The sequence below is a fragment of the Microtus oregoni genome, unplaced genomic scaffold (genome assembly GCF_018167655.1).
Source record: "Microtus oregoni isolate MIOR12 unplaced genomic scaffold, Mior012 000045F_ref0000178, whole genome shotgun sequence".
Classification (NCBI taxonomy): Eukaryota; Metazoa; Chordata; class Mammalia; order Rodentia; family Cricetidae; genus Microtus; species Microtus oregoni.
In genome coordinates this window covers 6,491,868-6,516,966 of record NW_024543219.1, presented here as the reverse complement: position 1 = coordinate 6,516,966, position 25,099 = coordinate 6,491,868, and the positions used below count along the sequence as shown (strand labels likewise).

General features: G+C 40.5%; 1 long non-coding RNA gene across 1 annotated transcript in view; it reads left to right on the top strand.

Moving 5' to 3' along the window:
• The first annotated feature begins 1,269 nt into the window (after window positions 1-1,269).
• Window positions 1,270-25,099, top strand: part of LOC121435045 — an 86,812-nt gene continuing 62,982 nt past the window's right edge. The window contains exon 1 of the long non-coding RNA XR_005972537.1: window positions 1,270-1,703. This is a non-coding gene — a long non-coding RNA (uncharacterized LOC121435045). The remainder of the gene's footprint in view (window positions 1,704-25,099) is intronic.

Sequence of the window (25,099 nt, the reverse complement as noted above, 5' to 3'; positions counted from 1 at the left end):
GCCCGTAATAGCTGATACCTTGTTGAGCTGTTGGCCAAAGAGGCCCCATGGAAACCCTCAAATATCACAGGTTATTTCCAATGCTACTGAACACCGTCCATAAACTGATAGTACGGCTCTATTGCTGAAGGTAACGTTTACTTATCTCATCAAATATGGAAGAACTGAGCTAGTGCCTAATTAGAAGCTTCACCTTTATTGATCAGCTATTTTGGTTCTAGAAGTTACTCTGCTTGATACCATAAGAGAAAGGTAATCACCAATATTACCGAGCTACAAACCTGTGACTTACAGCAGTGACCTGCCTGTATGACACACTAGCTTAAAAATGGCACAAATTTTGTGGGAGCAACCAATAACTTTGTGATTCCCTCAGATGGAAGTCATACCTACACTACAAAGTGGCTAAGAGCCTCAAACTGATAAGTCAAGATCTTAGGTGATGCCTACTATTATTCTGATAAAGGAACATATCTATAAAATGTCTTTTAATGGCAGCTAGCTATACCCATACATCAGTCTTGCCCAATCCACATCAGAGAAGCTTCTTCTTCTAGTAGATGGGAAACCCCCAAGTGCACAATGTGTAGAAAGTGACAGACATTGGAGCATTCTGTCCTAAATGGGATGTTTTGATTGAACCCCGACTCACAAGGCTCAGGGAGGTGTGAGGAGAGGAGGCAGAAAACTTGTAAGAGCCAGAGGTGATGGATGAATCCAAGGAAACAGTGACTTCCAGGCACAGAAGGACTGATGTACATATGAACTCATGTAGACTGTGGCAGCAAACACAAGGTTTGCACAGGTTAAATCCTGTAGTCCTAGCACTGAGAGGGGGTACTGTGCATATAATTCTTTGAAAACTTTGTATATTCATATAACGTATTTTGGACATATTCACCCACGCCATCCCTCTCAACTTCTTCTCCTTCTTTTTAATATATATATATATATACACACACACACACATACATACAAATAAATATGTATGTATACATACACACACACACACACATATATATTTCACTGTGTTCAATTTCTGCTGCCAGTATATGGACAGGAATTGGGGGTTGGGCATCCACTGAGACATGATTGATCAAAGGGCTTCCAATTCTCAAACTGACTCTCTTTCCCTGAAGAGATCAACTGTCAACAGCTCCTCAGAAGCCCCGCCCCCAGAAGGGGCGTTCACGGGGGGGGGGAGCGCAGCTGTCTAATCAAGGTTTATAGGCAGCGCATGCGCGGGTGGGCGGGCTGTATACAGGGGGAGTCAAGGAGACCCCTGTTAAGCTTCTGGGCTCCTTCAACACCACAGAGCCTCGACCTTTGTCCCAACCGCCGCCAAGGAGCTGCCGCCTATCTTCCATCACCGCCAAGGCGCGGAGCTGCTCGGACTTGGCCGCGGGTGAGCCGGGGGGAGCCGACCGGTGAGGGCTCAACTTAGTTGAGGGAAGTCTGGGCGTCTGAGGAGCGGTCGCGCGCATCGGCCTCTCTGCCTGGGTTGCCCGCGGCCACGCGCGAGGGGGGTCAGGCGAGAGCATCCGTGGCCAGGAGTGGGAGGTGCGGCCACTTATCCCAGCCTCCAGGGATCCGTGTTCTCCTGCCGCGAGCTTCAGTGGGTCCTGCTGCAACTTTCCTCTGATGGACAGGTGCTCAGCGGAGGCATCGCAGGAAAGAGCTCCCTGGTACAGTGGATCAGCCAGGTAAGCACTGCGTGCCCTGGCAGTCTTAGGGCATTTTCCCACGCTTTCTCTGGGGGAGGGGGTGTGACCAACGCTCAGAAAACTGCATTCAGAACCTCAGCTGGGGCCCTAGTGCAGAGGCTAAGACTTTCAGATCCAGGAAGTTATTGCTTTTGGTAAATAGGACTCTCAGGATGCATGAAACAATTGATGTAGAAAACCCAGTTTTCTTTTAGTTGGGAAACTGTCTAGCCTCATTCCCACCCCATCTTGCCTCTGAAAATCTGGGTCATATTAAGTTTCTAGACTCTACTGTGAATTCAGGAATTCACAATGAAAATTGGATTGAGCAACATTTTAGTATTCGGTCTTTGCTTTTCCATTCCACAATGAAGCTACTTTAGGATTTCATTGCCAAAGTGATGTGTCTTTTTGGGTTACTACAGTCACCCCCTTATCATCCCCTCTTATTTCCCAAAGTCATTTATTCATTTTTTTAAACCTTTGGATTGCCCGGGTCTGGAGAAGTGCTCCAGTTCTTTAAAGATCATTGTCTGTAAAGACGTTCCCATGAGTTCAGGTATCTGTGAGATAAACCGGTGTCATTTTGTACAGCTTTATTTCTTGGGGCTTTCCTAACTGCATTGACCACGTTCCTTCTTAAGTTTGGGGTGGATTCATTCCACTGCATTTCCTTGGCTGGATTTATGCTATGGTTATGATTCTGTTTTAATTCCCAAGTGGAACTAGCTTAAGTGTCCTGTCATTCATATTGAAGCATGATGGCCATGCCATTTCATGTTAATTTCCATCTCTTTGGCATCTTATAAAGTTAAAGTTTTCTTTGAAAAATACTGCAAATGATATTTTGCTTTATTTTCTATGTGGATAACGTAGAGAAGAGTGACTTGGGTTTTCTGGTTTGTTTGGCTTTTATTGACTTGAAATTCAGCTCTGTTTACCTGATGAAACCAAGGGAAAATATTCTTAAGTCACAGGAATCCAGGACTCACAATCTTTGTGCTTAGTTTTCCTTTCCTGGGTGGGTGTGGTGAGGGAAAGGAGGTTGGCAGAAGTTGGAAGTTATTAGGGAGTCACATAATACAAACATAATTGCCTACAAAATCAGGTGACCAGGACTCCAGTTGCTTTCCTTCCCTGGACTGTGACAACACATAAGTTTGTGTCAGGGTTTCTTAGAATTTAACTTGCTTCACTAAATGGAGACTGTATGTAGTAAAAATGGTCTTTCCTGGTCTTTTTCCTCCTTAGGGACTCTGATGGGCTGTATTTTGCTATGTACTGTCTTTACTAGAAAAGTCTCTACACACAGTTGGTATTGAGCATTCGTTTGATTTGGGTGAAGTGACTTTTACCAGCTACTGATAGTGTACACAGGAGAGACTTAGTAATTCTTGGGCCTTGAACGGGATGGTAATTAGCTTGCACATCTGTGGTGAAATTTAGATTAGGAAAATTGGCTAAAGCTTCTCTCTGTTTTGAGATAGGATCTCATTATGTAACCCAGGCTGGTCTTGAATTCACAGATATCTACCTGCCTTCTGAGTGCTGGAATTAAAGGCCTAGCTTCCCTCTTTCTCTTTGTTTTAGTGTTTGTCTTGTAGTGTAGGCTGGCTTTGAACTCAGGACTTCCTTGCCTCAGTTTCTTTAGGGCTACATAGAAGGTTTGTATGACTTTCCTTAGTTTTCAAAACTCTTTATTTGTTGATTAATTTATTGATTTGTTCTAGAAGATGAGTGGGGTTTGGACAGTACACTGTGTACTTCCAAGAAAAGATTGCAGTTTAGACATCTGTCCCTCACTCCTCCTCCTTGAGACTATTAAACCGCTAAACAAATTCATTCATAGCTCTTCCCGCTCCTCTATTGTGAAACTGGAAGAGAGCTCAATTTAGAAGAAATTCAGTTTTTCTATTTATGTAAATTTGGTTTTAGATCCTTATCTTCTCTTCATCTGTGTTTGAAGCCTTGAGCATCTCACTTAAGTGCTGAGCTTGTTTTTTTCCTTGTAAGGGGTAGTAGCGTTACATGTTGTTAGGAATGCATGAAACAGTAAAAGGGACTTAGTACACTGTCCGATATTGTGTTGTGGCTGCTTCCTGGTGGTTCAAATGATAATTTTGATACATTTTACATGACTTTAGAAAGTGTTTTTAAATGATGTTTCTGGACAGATGATAGCTCAGTCGGTAAAGACACTTGTCACCAAACCTGATGACCTGAGGTCAGCCTCCAGAATTCCACATAATAGAAGAAGAGAACCAACTTCTGAAAGTTGTTCTCTGACCTCCACATTCACACTGTGACACTTATCCCCACTCTAAACTCACAATTGACTGTAAAATCACAAAATGTCATTTGACCAGGAGGATGATAGAAACTATACTGTTTCATCACCTGTTAGCCTTCTTCTCAGTGAGATTCCAGATGGTGTGGAAGGAAAGAATTCTGTACAGCTGTGTGGTTTGGGAAATGACAAGAGATAATTGTTTCCAATACTAGCAATAGTGTGTCCGTCTTAGTGTTCTGTTGCTGTGAAGAGACACCATGACCATGGCTACTTTTTAAAAGGAAAGCATTTGATTGGAGATTGCTTACAGTTGCGAAGTTTTAGGTTTGTCATCTTGCTGGGAAGCATGGCAGCATGCGGGTACACATGGTGCTAGAGAAGTAGCTGAGAGTTCTACATCTGGATCCACAAGCAACAGGAAAAGGGAGATTCTGGGTCTGGCTTTGGCTTCTGAAACCTCAAAGCCCACTCCCAGTTACATATTCCTCCAACAAGGCCACACCTCCTACCCTGTTAACTAATGTCCCTGCCTGGTGACCAACCATTCAAATCTAAGATCCTGTGGGGGCCGTTCTTATTCAAAGCACCACAGTGTCTAAGTTACAGACAGTTTAACTTTTCCATTTTCCATTGGCCTTGAAAACAATATGGCTTTCTGACATCTCAAGTTTGCACAAGATAGAACTGGACTGGGTGTTAGCAGAATACACAGTTAAGAGACTTAAGCACACCACTCACTTGCCTTTCCAAATGCCACCATTTACAGAAGAAAGTTTTTATTAAAGTGGGTTGTACCAACTTAGTTTAGAATTTTTAAGATACCAAATGGAGTAGATATGTTTTAGAACAGTTTACCTGATGGAACCTAAAGATTGTGGATATATATATATACACACACATATATATATCTTTGACCAAATTACCTGGGAAAGCTTGGACTTTGATCCTTGCTTTCCTTAAATTTAACTTTTAAGTTCACTGAAAGAGTCTTGAACTATAGTTATTACTGACAAGGATGAACATCCTCATGGAAGTGATTGTCATTGTGCTGTGTGTTCTGCCTAGCTTACCACATTGGGGGAGAGAGAAGGAAGCTGTTAGTAGGAAGATGTTTATTTTATGCACATGTCTTCAAGTGTATAGTTTCTAGTTCATCTTTGTGTTGATCAGGTCATTGTAAGTAGATCAGACATTATTTTTATCAGTCTTTGCTGGGAGGTTGGACTGGTAGATCAGTACTGAAACACTGTGATTGAATTCTGCATTGGGCAATGGGGTGCTTTGTTTTACCTCTTCAGAGCTGCGTCTTGGGACATTTGTATGATATGTTTGGTAAGTGAAAGAAAGGGGAAGGTGTGAGGCATTTACTCTTTATGCCATGATGTAGGCTTCTTGTAGGGATTTTTATTTGCTGATCATAAGCCTGCTCTTGATCTTAGAATCAGTTCCTGCCACCACAAATAATAAATTACTCTTGAAAGGTTTGGAATTAATTAGGGTAGCACACTGCAATCAGTTGCCATTTTTAACTTGAGATGTCAACATAGGGGAAAGCCTTTCCTAGAAGGTAAGCATCAAGTTTTGTAGAACCCCAAGTTGGTACTCTCCTGTGATCTCTACTAAAGGACATTGCTATTTTCCGCTGTCTGATCTTGAGCAAGCCACTTTATCTTTCTCAGACTTTGTATCTTTGCTTATTATTCCCACCTCCACCCCCACTCCCCACTATTATCCTGCCAGCTAAATGCTACTGTTGTGGGAAACAGGCCAGAAAGCCCCATACTGTGTGCTGGTCCAGTTTCATTGATCAGCTCCTGGTATGGACAAAATGGAAACCCTAGCCCTCAACGGAATACGTGTCACTCACTTCACTGTTATTTTCCCCCATGGAAAGCCACGAAACTAGTATAAGACATCTGTCCGTCCTCTTGCTTGGGAACGCTGGCCTGTTGTCATTTTCCGTTTGGGTCTTCTCACATTTTCTCTCCATGAATAATTATCAGGGAGTATTTTTAAACTAACCTTTTGTTCAGAATGCTTGTTAGTTGCAAATCACAGTGGATGCAGCAGCTGACTTTGATGCTGGGGCCTGATGTCGGATGAAGCAGCAGTTAACAGTGAGCAGTGTCTGGATTTTTAAAGCAGACTACGGAGGAGGTCAGTGTAGCTGCTGTTCTTTACTGTCATTTTCATACTTATCATTTAAAATTAGTTCACTCAGTTTTCTTCTGTGCTAGGTGCCCTTTATTTTACCTACTTTCATCATTTCATTCTCAACCCCTCCCTCCTATGGGTGGGGACCAACAAAGAATCCTGAGAATGAAATTATTAACCAATTTTTAGGATAAGGAAAAATTACCTAGTAGGCCTTAATGTGTCATTGAGTTGATAATTATGCCTCAGAGGTCAGGCCTTTCCATATCGTTGATGTTGTCACATGAAAATTTCAAGTTCATTTTAAAAACAAATCAAGTTTGTTGAGGTATTACAGAATGCAATAAATACACCCATATTGAGAACATGAGGTTTAGTATGTTATGATAAAGCATACTTGCCTGTAACTCAACAGGGTCAAACCAACATTTTTACCATTTTCAGGACTGATACACCTGCCACCTTCTAGGCTAGTCTCTTTAATGCTCATCTGTTGCCTACTCTACCATAGGCATCCCCTAGGGTACTCTGCATTTTGGTAGTGTAGTGCTATCTTCTTTGACCTGCTGCCTTTTTTTGTAAATAAGGATTTAGTTAGATGCAGCCACACCCATATTGTCTATGGCTGCTTTGGAGCTCAACACTTCTACACAAGTAATTTGTTGAGCCTTAATTATACCTAACAAGACCCAGTTATTCACATCTAATGTGAACAATACTATATTTTTCAGCATATATTTGATGTTCTTTTAACATTCATTTAAAAGCTATGGAGGGGCTGGGTAATGGGTCAGTGGGTAAAATGTTAATGTGGTAACCTTGAGGACCAGGTATGACACCATGTGTCTGTAATCTGAGGGCTGGAAGGTGGAGACAGGAGGATCCCTGAAGCTCCTAGCCAGCTAGTCTAGCCAGTCTGTGAGCTCCATGTTCTCTGAGTAACTGTCTCAAAGACAAAGATGGAGAGTGATAGGAGGAAGACAGCTGACACCCACTGTCCTCCCTACACGCACTAGCACACGGCCTGCATCATAATGTACACACCACACACAGATGTGAGCTAGGGAAAGTCAAGCTTCACTCAGTACATTGTCACTATGTCTCCTTAGTCTCCCACTACTTTCATTCTCTAAAATTATTTCCTTTACATTTATTCAAATTTGCTGACTTTAGTGTATAATGTCTTACAGATTTTGGCAAATGTGTATATTCATCTAACCACTGCTTAAATTAGAATAATTCCTTTGTCCTTCCAGATTGGGCTGTATCCTTTTGTCGTCATTCAGTTTTTAATTCCTAATTCTCAGAAACCATTAATCTGTTTTCTGTCTTCATCTGGTTTTTATTAGTTTGTTGACTGTTTGTTTTTGTTGTTGTTGATCCTTTTTAGGAACATTTAGGTTTAGGGATGTATGGAAATTTGTGTTTCTCTAGTATGTACAAAAGCCTATGTTCAATCCCTAGTAGCAGATAACCCTGTATATGGTGGTAGATGTCTATAATCCCTGCACTTGGGGTGGGGTAGAAGGGGTAGAGGCTAGAAGATCACACATTTGAGATTATCTATTTTTACACAGAGTTCAATCCTACCTTGAATTATGTTAAGTCCTGTCTCAAAATTTATGTGTGTTGGGGGGGGTGTCATTAAAAATGGAATTATATAGAATGTAACTTTTTGTATGTTAACTGATGCTATCTTTACATGTGATTATTTTCCATCTCTTGGTGATATATCTGTTCAAAACTGTCTACTCTAAAACTTCAGCTAATTGAACCATAACCCTAATCCTAACCCTAACCTCTTACCGTAACCCTGTATATGTGCAGTTATTATTTTAAAATGCTATCTTCTAATATGTTGCTTATGTTTTTATCCTTTCCTTCCACCTTCCTCCAAGGGTCTTGTATACAGTAGGTTGGCCTGAAAGTCTGTAGTTGAGGATGGATTTTTACTTCTAATCTTCCTGTCTTTACTTCCTGAGTGCCAGGAGAACAGGGGTATGTCAGTGCATTGGGTTCATATGATGCTGCTATTGAACTCAGTGTCTTAGTATTCTACCAACCAAACTGTATTTCATCAATTTTTATTATTATTCAAGTGTGCTAAAGAACACACCTTCGACTAGAATACATAGGTAATACCTTACTTAGCACTGAGCTATATGCTTCCTGATTTTTGTTTAGGTTCTGAAGCACTGTGATCATTCCTAGAGCCTCTTACATGTTAGACAAGGGTTCTGCCATTGAGCTAAATATATAAATCTAGTCAACAACTATTTTGATTAACACTGGATTGAATCTGAAAATACTTAGGGGTAACTGTTGTCTTTGTGTTATTGAGTCATGAAATGGATGATCTGCTAATCTAGGTCTTTGGTTCATTATTGGTGTTGTGCTCTTCAGCAGTTGAATCATGCATTTTTATAAAGCTTTATTTATACAGTCCTTGGTTCCGTATATGTGGTTTCAGGATCCATGGTTTCAGTGTCAGTAAGCCGGATGATATGGTACAGTAGGATATTTTGAGGGAGAAGAGACCAGGAGTGCTGGGTAGTGTTTTTGTTTGTTTCTTTCTTTCTTTTTTTGTCATCTTGACACAAGCTAGAAGAGGTGAAATCAATGTGAAGATTTCTTCAGGGTCAGCATGCAGAACGTGTGGTCCAGAGTGACCAAGCTTGGTAATAGCAAGAGTCTCCCAAGTAGGACTGCTTTTAGCAGCATGTAAGCTGCAGTATTGAGAGGCCCATGGTGAGAAGCTGAGACTTGGCACCATGTAGCCGAATCAAAATTCCCTCAAGAGACCAGGAGAGGCTATTGATAAAGATATAGCCTTGGTTCTAGTGGATACCCCCAAAGACAGTGACAGATGTGGAGCTGGCCTGAGCTTCTGAGACAAAGTGTGTGTCAGATGGCAGAGCCAGAGAAGTAAGCTGCCTGAGCTTCTGGAGCCCAAATCCGTGCTTCTAGGAGTTAGACATGGCTGTTTTACACTGTTGTAATTTGGTTTTGCTTAAGCATGGTTGCAAATGTGCCCTTGTTCTTCCCTCTTGTAATAAAAAATTATATAACTTATTTTTTTACATCCCTCAGTTGCATTTTGAATTTTAAGGAGGAATGAATGTGGGACTTAAAACATGTACTGTTCTATGTTGTGAAATTAATGGAAACTTAAGATGAACTTTTTGGTTATTAGAATCTGAAATATATCACTTCGATGTCTTATTTTTTCCAGCTGATGGCTGTGCTAAAGGTGGTGCCTATTTGACTCTTTTTAAATTTTAAATTTTCTGTATCCACGGTTCACTTAGAGAACTCAGAATGATTTGAGTGCTGCCTCTGTAGAAGCACATCTCCTCGTCTGGCATTGAGTTTTGTCTGGTCTATAGTAGGTGCTTTTCTGAAGTGGACTGTGGCATTGAATGAAATAATTTGTTACTTTTGACAAGCTGAAGCTGATTTTTTAAAATTTCCCCTTAGGCTCCCTCAACAGAATGGCTAGATTCTGAGCACAAAAGAACTGTCCTCTGTTGAGAATTCTCTGTTCAGATCAGTGCCCCATTTTATAATTGGGTTGATTAGCCTTTTACGGTCTAGTTTCTTGAGTTCTTTATATATTTTGGAGATCAAACCTTTGTCAGTTGCAGGGTTGGTGAAGATCTTCTCCCAGTCAGTGGGTTGTCTTTTTGTCTTAGTGACAGTGTCCTTTGCTTTACAGAAGCTTCTCAGCCTCAGGAAGTCCCATTTATTCAATGATGCCCTTAGTGTCTGTGCTGCTGGGGTTATACATAGGAAGTGGTCTCCTGTGCCCATGTGCTGTAGAGTACTTCCCACTTTCTCTTCTATCAGGTTCAGTGTGTTCGGACTGATATTGAGGTCTTTAATCCATTTGGATTTGAGTTTTGTGCATGGTGATAGATATGGATCAATTTTCATTCTTCTACAGATTGACATCCAGTTTTGCCAGCACCATTTGTTGAAGATGCTCTCTTTTTTCCATTGTAACCTAGATGCCCTTCAACGGAAGAATGGATGAAGAAAGTATGGAATATATACATATTAGACTATTACTCAGCAGTAAAAAACAAGGACTTCTTGAATTTTGCATACAAATGGATGGAAATAGAAAACACTATCCTGAGTGAGGTAAGCCAGACCCAAAAAGAGGAACATGGGATGTACTCACTCATATTTGGTTTCTAGCCATAAATAAAGGGCATTGAGCCTATAATTCATGTTCCTAGAGAAGCTAAATAAGGTGAATCCAAAGACAAACACATAGGCATCCTCAGGAATATTAACCTTCATCAGGCGATGAAAGGAGACAGAGACAGAGACCCACACGGGAGCACCGGACAGAAATATCAAGGTCCAAATCAGGAGCAGAAGGAGACGGAGCACGAGCAAGGAACTCAGGACCACGAGGGGTGCACCCACACACTAAGACAATGGGGATGTTCTATTGGGATCTCACCAAGGCCAGCTGGCCTAGGTCTGAAAAAGCATGGGATAAATCCGGACTAGCTGAACATAGCGGACAATGAGGAATACTGAGAATTCAAGAACAATTGCAGTGGGTTTTTGATCCTACTGCACGTACTGGCTTTGTGGGAGCCTAGGCAGTTTGAATGCTCACCTTACGAGACCTGGATAGAGGTGGGCAGTCCTTGGGCTTCCCACAGGTCAGGGAACCCTGATTGCTCTTCGAGCAGATGAGGGGGGGGACTTGATCGGGGGAGGGGGAGGGAAATGGGAAGCGGTTGTGGGGACGAGGCAGAAATCCTTAATAAATAAATAAATTAAAAAAAAAAAAGAACTGTCCTGTGCTAGAGACTTTGCCTTTGCTGACTTCCTTAGGAAAATGCTGTGTCAACAAGAGGTGAGAAACTGAGCACTGTTAGATGTCAGAGCTCTGCTGTAGTGTCTTGGTCATCTGGAAAATAGAAATATGGCAGGTTTATACTAACACAAGATAAAGCTTTATTAGAAATGAATAAAAACTAAAAGTTCTGTCTGGTGTCACCCACGTTATGACTGCATCTTCCATGGCAGATCAGGATCCTCTATTCTGTAGTAGGGAAAATGGTAGAGAAACGGCTTTGAAAATTGTCTTCTAGACACGTGGCTTCCTTGGCGAGCACACCGTCTTACTTTGGTGACTCACCTTTTGTTTACTCTTAAAGGGGTGGCTAGAGGAGTTTCTTAGACAAGAAATAGGACAGAGACTGATTCATATTATTGAGGATTACTTTAAGATTTGATGACTTCCTACCTTGTATGGAATAGATGACTTTATGTTATTAAAACATGCTGCATTTGTAATAAATACTGTGTCTAATGCTTTCCTAGGACAAGGGCATCCTTTTTGTCATTGTTTATAGCCTCAACATCCAGAGGGAGCCGAATCTTAGTCTGGATAATCTCTCCAGGGAAACTTTAGTACCTGATGGCAGGAAGAAGAAAAATTCTAAGAGCTTCCTTGTATATTTAATTAAAACTTTATCATAAATATGGGTCACTTCTTCACAGTGCTAGGTAAGTTTTGGCCATAGGGCCAGGAAGATAAGCTCACCTGGTAAAAGTGCATGATGTGCAGGATTCTTTTGGGGTCAGACTCTGGAACCCATGTGATAGCTCAGGGTAGCTGTAGGTGTCTGTAAGCTTAGTGCCTGACTCGATAGCTAGAAGGGAGAGCCTCCTGCACACTGCCTGCCTGACGCTTGATCTGGAATAGGTGATGCAGTTTGAGATCCTTTGTAAAACAGTTGTCTTTAGATATTATCTTTAAGTTTACAATTTTTTGTGCATGTGTGTACGAGTGAGCACACATGCATGTATGTGTGCCGCACTGTGCATGTGAAGGTCGGAGGACAATTAGTGGGAGTCCGTTTTCTTATCATATGGGTTGCAGGGATTAAGGTTTGATGGTAAACACCTTAAACTGCTGAGCCATATGGCTAGTCCTACTTTTAATACTTGTTTTTATTTTTTACTTAATCTTATTTATTTATTGTATCAGAGCATGTCCGCTGTGGTGCTCATGTGGAGCTCGGGGACTGAATCCTGGTTCTCTGCAAGAGCAACAAGTGCTATTTGCTCTTAACCCTTGAGCCAATCTCTGTAGTCCCCAAATAACAAAGTAGAGTACATTTGGTTCTTTGTGTTTTTAAAGTAACACAAACACACACACATACACACACATACAAACACACACATAGATATGTGTGTGCATTTATATAAACATTTATATATGTAAATATATATATTATTTTTTATTCAGTGTCTGTGTCCTACAGAATATTGTTAGCTGTCCTGGGACTCACTGTGGAAACCAGGTTGACCTTAAACTCAAGAGATTTGAGCAGGTGTGTTTCCCAGGTGCTGGAGTTGAAAACATATATTTCTTTTAGTTTCTTTATTTGCTAGTTAATTCTGAGACAGAATCTCCCTATGTAGCCTTTCCTTGTCTTAACTCAGATTTGTAGAGATCTTCTTGCTTCTGCCTCTAGAGTGCTAGAATTAAACATGTGTGCTACCACATTTGATTTCACATTTTATTTTTTTTATTATTTTTGTGTTTGCGCTTTGTGTCTGTGCACTACTTGCTTACAGTGTCCCCAGAGATCATAAAAGGCCATCGGATCCCCAGGAACTGGAGTTACAGATTTGTGAGCCACCACGTATGGTTTGGTCATTGAACCCTGGTCCTTTGGAAGAACAGCCAATGCTCTTAACCACTGAGCCATCACTCCAGTCCCAATTTTATTGATTTTCAATATTGAGTTTTAAATAGCATCTCACACTAATACATAGTACTATACAAACTGAAACATCTTTTATAAAACATGACATGATCTCTTTCCAGGACATTAATCAGACAGATATTTTATCAAAGCAGATCTCCCTATGTTAGACTATTTTCTCCTTCAGTAGACTATTTCTTTTAAATACAATTACAAGACTGCTGTGATTTATATAAAATTATCTTTGGTATTATGATGTGTTTTCATATTTCCACATAAGATTTAGTTATCTTTTTCCCTTTGGGGATAACTTTTCTTCATACAGTGCATCCCCACTTTGTTTTTTGTGAAGAACATACTTTTGTTAAGGTTAATGTATACCTTAAGTTTTATGCTTCATAGTTTGGGTAGTGTGTGTAAAAATGTTGATTTTTTTTCATGTTTTTGATTTACACCATCATCTTCAAAGCTTTCACTTGAAGCCATAAGAAGAACAATAGACTGTTTCTCATGGCCCCTGTTGTACAGCAGTGCATGCTAGACCGTGAATTCTGTGAAATTCCTAAGTTCTCTGCCCTGACCATGATAAAGTATTATTTGACTGCTTTGCCCAAAGTTCTGTGCCAGTGTAATGCTCACCACTTGAGTAGTTAGCTCCGTAGGATATGCACCCTTCAGTGGAGACAGTTCCTTCTTGATGATTCCTCTAGGAGATGGCTCAGGACCCAAATACGAGTCCAGAAGAAAAATGGTTTATACGTTCCCTTGATGCCTGTAGAAATGGCCAGGGGCAAGTTCACTAAAATAACAGCGGTATGATTTTGATTTTTTTATAACTTTGTGATGAAAATGTTAAGACCAGTACAGGTATTCTGCAAGATGAGTTTGAATGCTCACAACTATAAGAGGTTGGGATTGCATAGACGAGCTTAAATGTTCACATCTGTAAGAGGATGTGACTGCGTAGATGAGTTTGAACGCTCACAATTACACTCTTATAATAACAATGGAGACTGCTTACCATATTTTCTGGCTGTGGAGTATGAGGCTCAGAGAGGCTAGATCACTTGCTCAACATTAGGACTTAAACTAATGAGGATCTGGCTTTCAAACCCAAACACTTCAGTATGCTTCAGTCTAAGAGACATGGAAATACTTAACTGAAAAGGATATCCATTGTGAGCTATGACTCTGGCAGAGCCTTATGTTACCTTGAATTTGCCAGTTGACTTATTGTTATGCATCATTTTCTATTTTATGATCTATTAAGCTAGGGTGACCAGATAGTTCTTTTTTTTTTAAATTTATTTATTTATTAAGGATTTCTGCCTCCTCCCCGCAACCGCTTCCCATTTCCCTCCCCCTCCCCCGATCAAGTCCCCCTCCCTCATCTGCTCGAAGAGCAATCAGGGTTCCCTGACCTGTGGGAAGCCCAAGGACTGCCCACCTCTATCCAGGTCTCGTAAGGTGAGCATCCAAACTGCCTAGGCTCCCACAAAGCCAGTACGTGCAGTAGGATCAAAAACCCACTGCGATTGTTCTTGAGTTCTCAGTAGTCCTCATTGTCCACTATGTTCAGCTAGTCCGGATTTATCCCATGCTTTTTCAGACCTAGGCCAACTGGCCTTGGTGAGTTCCCGATAGAACATCCCCATTGTCTCAGTGTGTGGGTGCACCCCTCGTGGTCCTGAGTTCCTTGCTCGTGCTCTGTCTCCTTCTGCTCCTGATTTGGACCTTGAGATTTCTGTCCGGTGCTCCAATGTGGGTCTCTGTCTCCTTTCATCGCCTGATGAAGGTTAATATTCATGAGGATGCCTATGTGTTTGTCTTTGGATTCACCTTCTTATTTAGCTTCTCTAGGAACATGAATTATAAGCTCAATGTCCTTTATTTATGGCTAGAAACCAAATATGAGTGAGTACATCCCATGTTCCTCTTTTTGGGTCTGGCTTACCTCACTCAGAATAGTGTTTCCTATTTCCATCCATTTGTATGCAAAATTCAAGAAGTCCTTGTTTTTTACTGCTGAGTAATACTCTAATATGTATATATTCCATACTTTCTTCATCCATTCTTCCGTTGAAGGGCATCTAGGTTGTTTCCAGGTTCTGGCTATTACAAACAATGCTTCCATGAACATAGTTGAGCATATACTTTTGTTGTATGATAGGGCCTCTCTTGGGTATATTCCCAAGAGTGGTATTGCTGGATCCAGGGGTAGGTTGATTCCGAATTTCCTGAGAAACCGAAACACTGCTTTCCAGAGTGGTTGCACAAGTTTGCATTCCCACCAGCAATGGATGAGTGTACCCCTTTCTCCACAACCTCTCCCGCAAAGGCTATCATTGGTGTTTTTTATTTTAGCCATTCTGACAGGTGTAAGATGGTATCTTAAAGATGTCTTGATTTGCATTTCCCTGATTGCTAGGGAAGTTGAGCATGACCGTAAGTGTCTTTTGGCCATTTGAAGTTCTTCTGTTGAGAATTCTCTGTTCAGCTCAATGCCCGATTTTATAATTGGGTTGATTAGCCTTTTACGGTCCAGTTTCTTGATTTCTTTATATATTTTGGAGATCAGACCTTTGTCAGTTGCAGGGTTGGTGAAAATCTTCTCCCAGTAAGTGGGTTGCCTTTTTGTCTTAGTGACAGTGTCCTTTGCTTTACAGAAGCTTCTCAGCCTCAGGAGGTCCCATTTATTCAATGATGCCCTTAGTGTCTGTGCTGCTGGGGTTATACATAGAAAGTGGTCTCCTGTGCCCATGTGCTGTAGAGTACTTCCCACTTTCTCTTCTATCAGGTTCAGTGTGTTCAGAATGATATTGAGGTCTTTAATCCATTTGGACTTGAGTTTTGTGCATGGTGATAGATATGGATCTATTTTCATTCTTCTACAGATTGACATCCAGTTTTGCCAGCACAATTTGTTGAAGATGCTCTCTTTTTTCCATTGAATACTTTTTTAGCTCCTTTATCGAAAATCAGGTGTTCATAGGTTTGTGGGTTAAAGTCAGGGTCTTCTATTCGATTCCATTGGTCGACTTCTCTTTTTATGACAGTACCACACTGTTTTCATCACTGTAGCTCTGTAATAGAGTTTGAAGTCAGGGATGGTAATGCCTCCAGACAATCCTTTATTGTATAAGATTGTTTTGGCTATCCTGGGTTTTTTGTTTTTCCATATAAAGTTGATTATTGTCTTCTCCAGATCTGTGAAGAATTTTGATGGGATTTTGATGGGGATTGCATTGAATCTATAGATTGCTTTTGGTAGAATTGCCATTTTTACTATATTGATCCTCCCAATCCAAGAGCAAGGGAGGTCCTTCCATTTTCTGGTGTCTTCTTCAATTTCTTTCTTCAAAGACTTATAGTTCTTGTCAAATAGATCTTTCACTTCCTTGGTCAGGGTTACCCCAAGGTATTTTATGCTATTTGTGGCTATCGTGAAAGGTGATGCTTCTCTGATTTCCCTCTCTGCTTCCTTATCCTTAGTGTATAGGAAGGCAACTGATTTTTTGGAGTTGATCTTGTATCCTGCCACATTACTGAAGATGTTTATCAGCTGTAGGAATTCTTTGGTAGAATTTTTGGGGTCGCTTATGTATACTATCATATCATCTGCAAATAAGGAAAGCTTAACTTCTTCATTTCCAATACAAATCCGCTTGATCTCCTTATGTTGTCTTATTGCTATTGCTAGAACTTCAAGCACTATATTGAAGAGGTATGGAGAGAGTGGACATCCTTGTCGTGTTCCTGATTTTAGTGGGATGGCTTTGAGTTTTTCTCCATTTAATTTAATGTTAGCTGTTGGCTTGCTGTAAGTAGCTTTTATTATATTTAGGTAGGACCCTTTTATCCCTATTCTCTCCAAGACCTTTATCATAAAGGGGTGTTGAATTTTGTCAAATGCTTTTTCAGCATCCAATGAAATGATCATATGGTTTTTTTTCTTTCAGTTTATTTATATGGTGGATTACATTGATAGATTTGCGTATGTTGAACCAGCCCTGCATCTCTGGGATGAAGCCTACTTGATCATAATGGATAATTTTTCTTATGTGTTCTTGGATTCGGTTTGCCAGTATTTTATTGAGAATTTTTGGGTCGATGTTCATGAGTGAGATAGGTCTGTAATTGTCTTTCTTGGTTGGGTCTTTGTGTGGTTTTGGTATCAGGGTAACTGTAGCTTCATAAAAGGAATTTGGCAATGACTCTTCTGTTTCTATATTGTGAAATACATTAAGGAGTATAGGTATTAGTTCTTCTTGGAAGTTCTGGTAGAATTCTGCATTGAAACCATCTGGTCCTGGGCTTTTTTTCGAAGGGAGATTTTTGATAACCGTTTCTAATTCTTCGCGAGTAACCGGTCTATTTAGATCATTCACCTGGTCTTGGTTTAGCATTGGTTTGGTACTTATTTAAAAAAATGTCCATTTCTTTTGTATTTTCCAGTTTTGTGGCATACAGGCTTTTGTAGTAAGATCTAATGATTCTCTGAATTTCCTCTGTGTCTGTGGTTATGTCCCCCTTTTCATTTCTGATCTTATTTTTTTTTCTGATCTTATTTATTTGCGTGTTCTCTCTCTTTCATTTATTAGTTTGGATAGGGGTTTGTCGATCTTGTTGATTTTCTCCAAGAACCAGCTTTTTGTTTCATTGATTCTTTGGACTGTTTTCTGTGTTTCTATTTTGTTGATTTCAGCCCTCATTTTTATTATTTCCAGTCTTCTACTTCTCCTGGGCGCGTCTGCTTCCTTTTTTTCTAGAGCTTTCAGGTGTGTTGTTAAGTCCCCAATGTATGCATTCTCTGTTTTCTTTAAGTGGGCACTTAGTGCTATGAACTTTCCTCTTAGCACTGCTTTCATTGTGTCCCATAGGTTTGAGTATGTTGTCCCTTTATTTTCATTAAATTCAAGGAAGACTTTAATTTCTTTCTTGATTTCTTCCTTGACCCAGGTGTGGTTCAGTAGTTGACTGTTCAGTTTCTATGAGTTTGTCAGTCTTTTGGGGGTAGCATGGTTGTTGCCTTCTAACTTTAATCCGTGGTGATCTGATAAGACGCAGGTGGACACTGATATTTTTTTGTATCTGTGGAGGTTTCCTTTGTTTCCGAGTATGTGGTCAATTTTTGAGAAGGTTCCATGAGCTGCAGAGAAGACGGTATATTCTTTCCTATTTGGTTGGAATGTTCTATAGATGTCTGTGAAGTCCATTTGCTTCATTACCTCCAATAATTCTCTTAATTCCCTAATAGGTTTCTGCCTGATTGACCTGTCCCTTGGAGAGAGAGGTGTGTTGAAGTCTCCTACTACTAGTGTGTGTGGTTTGATGTCTGCCTTGAGTTCTAGTAATATTTCTTTTACATAAGTAGGTGCTTTTATTTTGGGGGCGTAGATATTCAGGATTGAGACGTCATCCTGATGAATTGTTCCTGTTATGAGTATAAAGTGACCATCTCGGTCTCTTCTGATTGATTTTAGTTTGAAGTCAGTTTTGTTAGAAATTAGTATGGCCATGCCTGCTTTTTTCTTAAGACCATTTGCTTGAAACACCTTTTCCCAACCCTTTACTCTGAGTAGGTGCCTGTCTTTGTGGTTGAGATGTTTTTCTTGCAAACAGCAGTATGTTGTATCCTGTTTTTGTATCCAATCTTTTAGCCTGTGCCTTTTTATAGGTGAATTGAGCCCATTAATATTAAGTGATATTAATGACCATTGGTTGTTTACTCTGGTTGTTCTTATTGCTTTTGGTAGTAGAGATTTTGTGTCTCTCTTCTTTGAGATGTGCTGGTGAAGGGTCACTAGATGCCTGGGTTATTGATGGTAGTGTTGGCAGTGTTGGATTCCTTGGGTTGCGATTTTCCTTCTATTACTTTTTGTTGGGCTGGATTTGTGGCTACATATTGTTTAAATTTGTTCTTATCCTGGAATGTCTTGTTTTCTCCATTGATAATAAACGATAGCTTGGCTGGGTATAGTAGTTTGGGTTTGCATCCATGGTCTCTTAGTTTCTGAAGTACATCTATCCAGGACCTTCTGGCTTTCATAGTTTCCGTAGAGAAGTCAGGTGTAAGTCTGTTCGGTTTACCTTTATATGTTACTTGCCCTTTTTCCTTTGCAGCCCTTAATATTCTTTCTTTAACCGGTATATTTTGTGTTTTGATTATTATATGCTGAGGAGATGTTTTTCTTTGATCCAGTCTGTTTGGTGTTCTGTATGCTTCTTGAATATTTAAATGAATATCTTTCTTTAAGTTGGGAAAGTTTTCTTCCATGATTTTTTTGAAAATATTTTCTGGGCCTTTGAGCTGTGACTCTTCTCCTTCTTCTATTCCTATTATTCTTAGGTTTGGTTTTTTTATTGTGTCCCATATTTCCTGAATGTTTTTTGTTGAGAATTTGTTGGCTTTGCTGTTTTCTTTGATCTGTTCGTTTATTTTCTCTATGGTGTCCTCAGCATCTGAGATTCTTTCTTCTAGCTTTTGTATTCTATTGATTATGCTTGTTTCTGTAGACTCTGCTCGTTGACCTAGATTTTCCATATCCAGCTGGTCCTCAGTTTGTATTTTCTTCCTTGCCTTCATTTCAGTTTTCATTTCTTGAACTGTTTCCATTACCTGTTTGATCATTTTTTCTTGGTTTCCCAGGGTATCTTGTACGTATTTACTCATTTCTTCAAACTTTTTGTTATACTTCTCATCCATTTCTATAAGGGCATTTTTTACATGTTGTTTAAGGGACTCTATTGTCTTCATAAAGTCATTTTTTTCCACTTCTTCTGTGTTAGGTTGTTCAAATACTTCTGTTGTAAGATCATTGGGTTCTGGTGTTTTCATGTTGTTTTTCAGATTATTGGGTGAATTCTTGCCTTGGCGCCTGCCCATCTCCTCCTATTGATCCTATCTACTGGGTCTTTTAAAAACCGGATCAGGTTTCCCTGCTGACCAAGGGCTCTGCTTACAAAATGCCCTCGCTCTGTTTCCTGGTTCCTGCCGCAGGCCAAGAACCCTCTCACCCCTCCCAAGGGTCTTTAGGACAGGACCAGGCTCCCCGTGTGCCAGTGACCTGGCCAACCATGGCCTACCTCTTTGATTCAATTGTAGTAGGGCGATCTGCTCTGCTTATCGCATGCCTGTCCCAGCCGCTTGCATCTGTAGCCGCGCCACCGTTCCCCCAAAGCCTCTTCCTGAATGCCATGTCGCTGTGCCGCTTCTGGCCGCCGTGCCGCTCTGTCTCTGTGACCAGATAGTTCTTATGCATCATGAAAGATATTGGGTTTCCATCACTCCCATAATGAGAAGTCCATCTAGAAATTCAGGAGTGGATATAATGCAAATAAGTAACACTTAGGAATACTTGACATTATTAAGAGAAAATTTTTATTGAAATCTGTTGCTTCTCTTTCCAAACTTGAAAATTTGAAGAGGGTCTTACATGTATTCTTATGTACCTGTATGTAAATTATATGTGGCATTATATACTTGGAGAAAACAGATTATAAAATATTTCATAAACTTGGGTTTATATACAATTAACTACATGGTATAATTAATTTAATGGCTATATGCCATTTTGTTAGTTGACTTAGATTTATCCTTAGGTCACTAATTATCTGTTTTGAATATTTATGTTGCATTTCTCTGTCCTCTCTTGCTCCCTGTTGCTCCCTTCTTCCTTTCTGCTACTTACTGACATTGTTGTCCTATAACATATATCTGTGTATCCTTGGTTACGTCCTCACACAGAAATAGAATTGCAAGCACAAACGGGTTTGCATCAGCAGCTGTTAGTAGATAGTGCTGACTTGTCTGTGGAAAGCATCTGTCGTTCACAGTTTCACCTGTAGTCATGAGTACCTGCTTCCCATTTCACAGTTTTATTTTTTCCTTTCTTTAGAGTCTTGGTGTTTATCTCAGGCTGAACTTGAACTCAGTGATGCTCTTTCTTTATCCTCCCCAGTGCTTGGTTTACAGGTGTGTGCCACTATGCCCATCTCTCAGTAGAAAACTTTTAATGTTTTTTTTCTTTTTTTTTAATTAAAAATTTCCACCTCCTCCCACTTCTCTCCCCCTCCCCCCACTCCTCTCCCCCCCTTTCCAGTCCAAAGGGCAGTCAGGGTTCCCTGCCCTGTGGGAAGTCCAAGGTCCTCCCCCCTCCATCCAGGTCTAGGAAGGTGAGCATCCAAACAGGCTAGGCTATGCTGCCAGTACATGCAGTAGGATCAAAACCCAGTGCCATTGTCCTTGGCTTCTCATCAGCCCTCATTGTCTGTCATGTTCAGAGAGTCCGGTTTTATCCCATGCTTTTTCAGTCCCAGTCCAGCTGGCCTTGGTGAGCTCCCAATAGATCAGCCCCACTGTCTCAGTGGGTGGGTGCACCCCTCACGGTCCTGACTTTGTTGCTCATGTTCTCCCTCCTTCTGTTCCTCATTTGGACCTTGGGAGCTCAGTCCGGTGCTCCAATGTGGGTCTCTGTCTCTATCTCCATCCATCACCAGATGAAGGTTCTATGGTGATATGCAAGATATTCATCAGTGTGGCTATAAGATAGGGCCATTTCAGGCACCCTCTCCTCAGCTGCCCAAGGAATTAGCTGGGGACATCTCTCTGGACACCTAGGAACCCCTCTAGAGTCAAGTCTCCTGCCAACCCTAAAATGGCTCCCTTAATTAAGATATATACTTCCCTGCTCCCATATGCACCCTTCCTTTAACCCAACCATCCCATTCCCCAAGCTCTCCCCATCCTCCCCTTCTCACTTTTCTCTCCCCATTTCCCCTTACCCCCATCCCACTCCATCCCCAAGTTCCCAACTTTTGCCTGGCAATCTTGTCTACTTCCAATATCCAGGAGGATAACTATATGTTTTTCTTTGGGTTCACCTTCTTATTTAGCTTCTCTAGACTCATGAATTATAGGCTCAATGTCCTTTATTTATGGCTAGAAACCAATAATGAGTGAGTACATCCCATGTTCATCTTTTTGGGTTCGGGTTACCTCAATCAGGATAGTGTTTTCTATTTCCATCTATTTGCATGCAAAATTCAAGATGTCATTTTTTTTTTTACCGCTGAGTAGTACTCTAATATGTATATATTCCACACTTTCTTCATCCATTCTTCCATTGAAGGGCATCTAGGTTGTTTCCAAGTTCTGGCTATTACAAATAATGCTGCTATGAACATAGCTGAACAAAAGCTTTTGTAATATGATAGGACATCTCTTGGGTATATTCCCAAGAATGGTATTGCTGGGTCCTGGGGTCGGTTGATCCTGAATTTCCTGAGAAAGCGCTACACTGATTTCCGAAGTGGTTGCACAAGTTTGCATTCCCACCAGCAATGGATGAGTGTACCAATTATTAATGTTTTTAATGCCATAAAAATTACCAGATTATTAGTAATCAGTAATAAATTAAAGAGTCCTGTGCTTTTGTTCATCCTTTCTTTTTAAATTAATATTGTTCATTTTTGTTTCTACAGAATAAATTGATTTTAGATTTAATCTATAAACTTTTATGTATATGTTTAAAGTTGAAAACTACAAAACATGTGAAATACATGTAGTCTGAGAATAGAATTGTTAAACTTCTGTGACCAAGAATGCTCATGGCTCTTGCAGAGAACCTGGGTTTGGTTCCTCAGAATCCACGTGATGGCTCACAACCATCTGTAACTCCAGCTCTATTGGATCAATAGTCTCTGCAGGTTCTAGGTATACACATGGTATACATATAGATGTGTAGGCAGAACTTTTACATCCAAATCTTAAATATTTTTAAGATTATTTATTTATTTTGAATGTGTTTGTAAGCACATTCTGCGTGCCTCTGCCTGAATACTGTGATTAAAGCTGTATTCTGCAGTGCCTGGCTATCTTTGCTTCTATAAATGTATATCATATTCTTAGTGAGGGACTATGGCTGAATTTATCTTGGTATTATGTATTTTTATGATTGTGTCTTATTCTTTCCCCTCCCATTGTGGCCTCAGATTGGTATTCACTTTTGAGTTCTAGCTTCCTTGTGTGTAAAGTGGGAAAAGTGACCCTTACTATGTACACAGAGCTGGTTGAAATACATGTGCACTTAGTGAGTGTTGCACACACACTTTCTTGGGAAGATTTAGTGTAGATGCTGGTGTAAGGGATTGGACGGTAGAAAAGATGGTACTGTGCCGCAGGCATGACCACTACTCATGTGGAATGTCCTTCTGTATTTGTGTTGCTTTCATTGGTTGATGAATAAAGCTGTTTTGGCCAATGGCTTAGCAGAGTAAAGCCAGGTGAGAAATACAAACAGATATATAGACAGAGGGTAGGCAGACTCAAGGAGATGATATGTAGCTGCTGAAGAAAGATGCCAGAATCTTACCAGTTGGCCACTGACTCGTGGTGATACAAAGATTAATAGAAATGGGTTGATTTAAGATATAAAACCTAGCTAAGAATATGCCTAAGACATTGGCCAGACATTGTTGTAATTAATATATAATTAATATAGTTTGTGTGATTAATAAAGTCTGGGTGGCCAGGAAACTAAAGTGCAGTCACCATTTGCCTATGGTGCCCACCGTCTGTGGCATGGATCCATGTAAAACCTAAAATAGCTTAAAATAGAGGGCTTCTAGACCCACAAAAACAGAAGCCAAAGTGCAGCTTCTTGGTAGCCACATTTTTTAGATTATTTGCTGGTGGCAAACAGAGGTGAGACTCCTGTAAGAGAAGCTTCCTGACTCAGCATTAGCAGCGAAACCTGTAAAACTCCCTTAAGAGTCAGCTTCCTGGTTCATGCTGGTGGTACAAATGGTCTGACTTGTAGGGCCGGGTCTGCCCTTGTTCCTGGGGTGCATCTGGAGGACAGTTTCTGGTCAGCTGACAAAGCATTCTGTTTGTCCCTGTACTTCCCCTGCCCCACCTGGTGATTAGCTGTAGGGCATTGACTCCATTGTTGATGTGGTAATTTCCCACCTGCCTGGGTGGAGGTCCTTGTGCAGCAGTTAGGTAGTCCCCAAGTCTGAATAAATGGGCTTTTGGCTGATCTCCTTTCGAATGACCCAGATCTCTTTGTGTGTTCTTTCAATCTCCAGGCCCTTGCCCAACTTGCATGTGGTACAGTGGCACGTGAACTGTACTGACGGTGTAACACAGAATAGGGTGTTACACTGACTCTATTGGGAGGTCCTGTATGGAGCACATATAGGGTTTGAGAGCTGCATGCAGCAAATTGCTTAATGAAAGCAACATAGACTGCTGCATCCCTGAAGCTGGGGCAGTGAACATGGCTCCCAGAGCTGGCAGAGCCAGCTGCCATATTGAAAGGACAAGACAGGCAGAGCCAGCATCCAGGGCTGCCTTGACCACACTGCTTATCATTATAAAATTCTCCTTGTCAGAAAAGTTTTTTAGATACACAATATGAAAATTAAGACATAAAAGACCTCTGAACAAGACACAGTGTATTTAAAACTATATGTAAGCTTATAAGAAGACAGACAATATTATATATGATATATTAAAGAAGACAGACAATATTATATATTATTATATGTTAAAGAAGACAGACAATATATATTAAAGGAATAAGGATAATTAATATTAAAAATAATAGAAAGAAAAAGCTATATAAATATGGAAAATACACAGGGAGTCTGGTTTATGTATATTACTGCGTTTTCTTTGAATTTCTTGACTGTAGAGAGACATTTGATTCTGGGGACTACTAGATTAAAGCAACATATATTTTAAAGGTATCTTGACTTCAAAATTTGAGTCTAAGGATATTTTACTTTGGAAAAGAGGTTCTGCATTTGTTTCCACAGAAGATGAAAACCTGTGGATTCTTTCCAGGCTAATGTGCTTTGATAGAACAAGACCCCTTGATAGTTCTCCATGGACCATAAAAATACTTCACCCAGCAAATAACAAGAAGCAGTTTGGAGAAAACTATTCTCAAATTCCCAAAATGATTGTTTATAAATGTTTGTTTTCATTTACAGGGGATTGATCATAAATGATTAAATGCTCACAGTCAATCTTTTTCTAAAAATAAGGGTTTTGGGCTGCTCGCTCAGCTGTGGTGGTGAAGGGCTTCCACTGCGTTTTGTCACCCTATCAGAAGCCAGGACTCTGGAACCCTTTCTGCTGCCTGTGGATCTTCTGTACTGACAGTTTACCAGAAAGCTCCAGCCGCTGCAGATTTGCTTCCAACCTA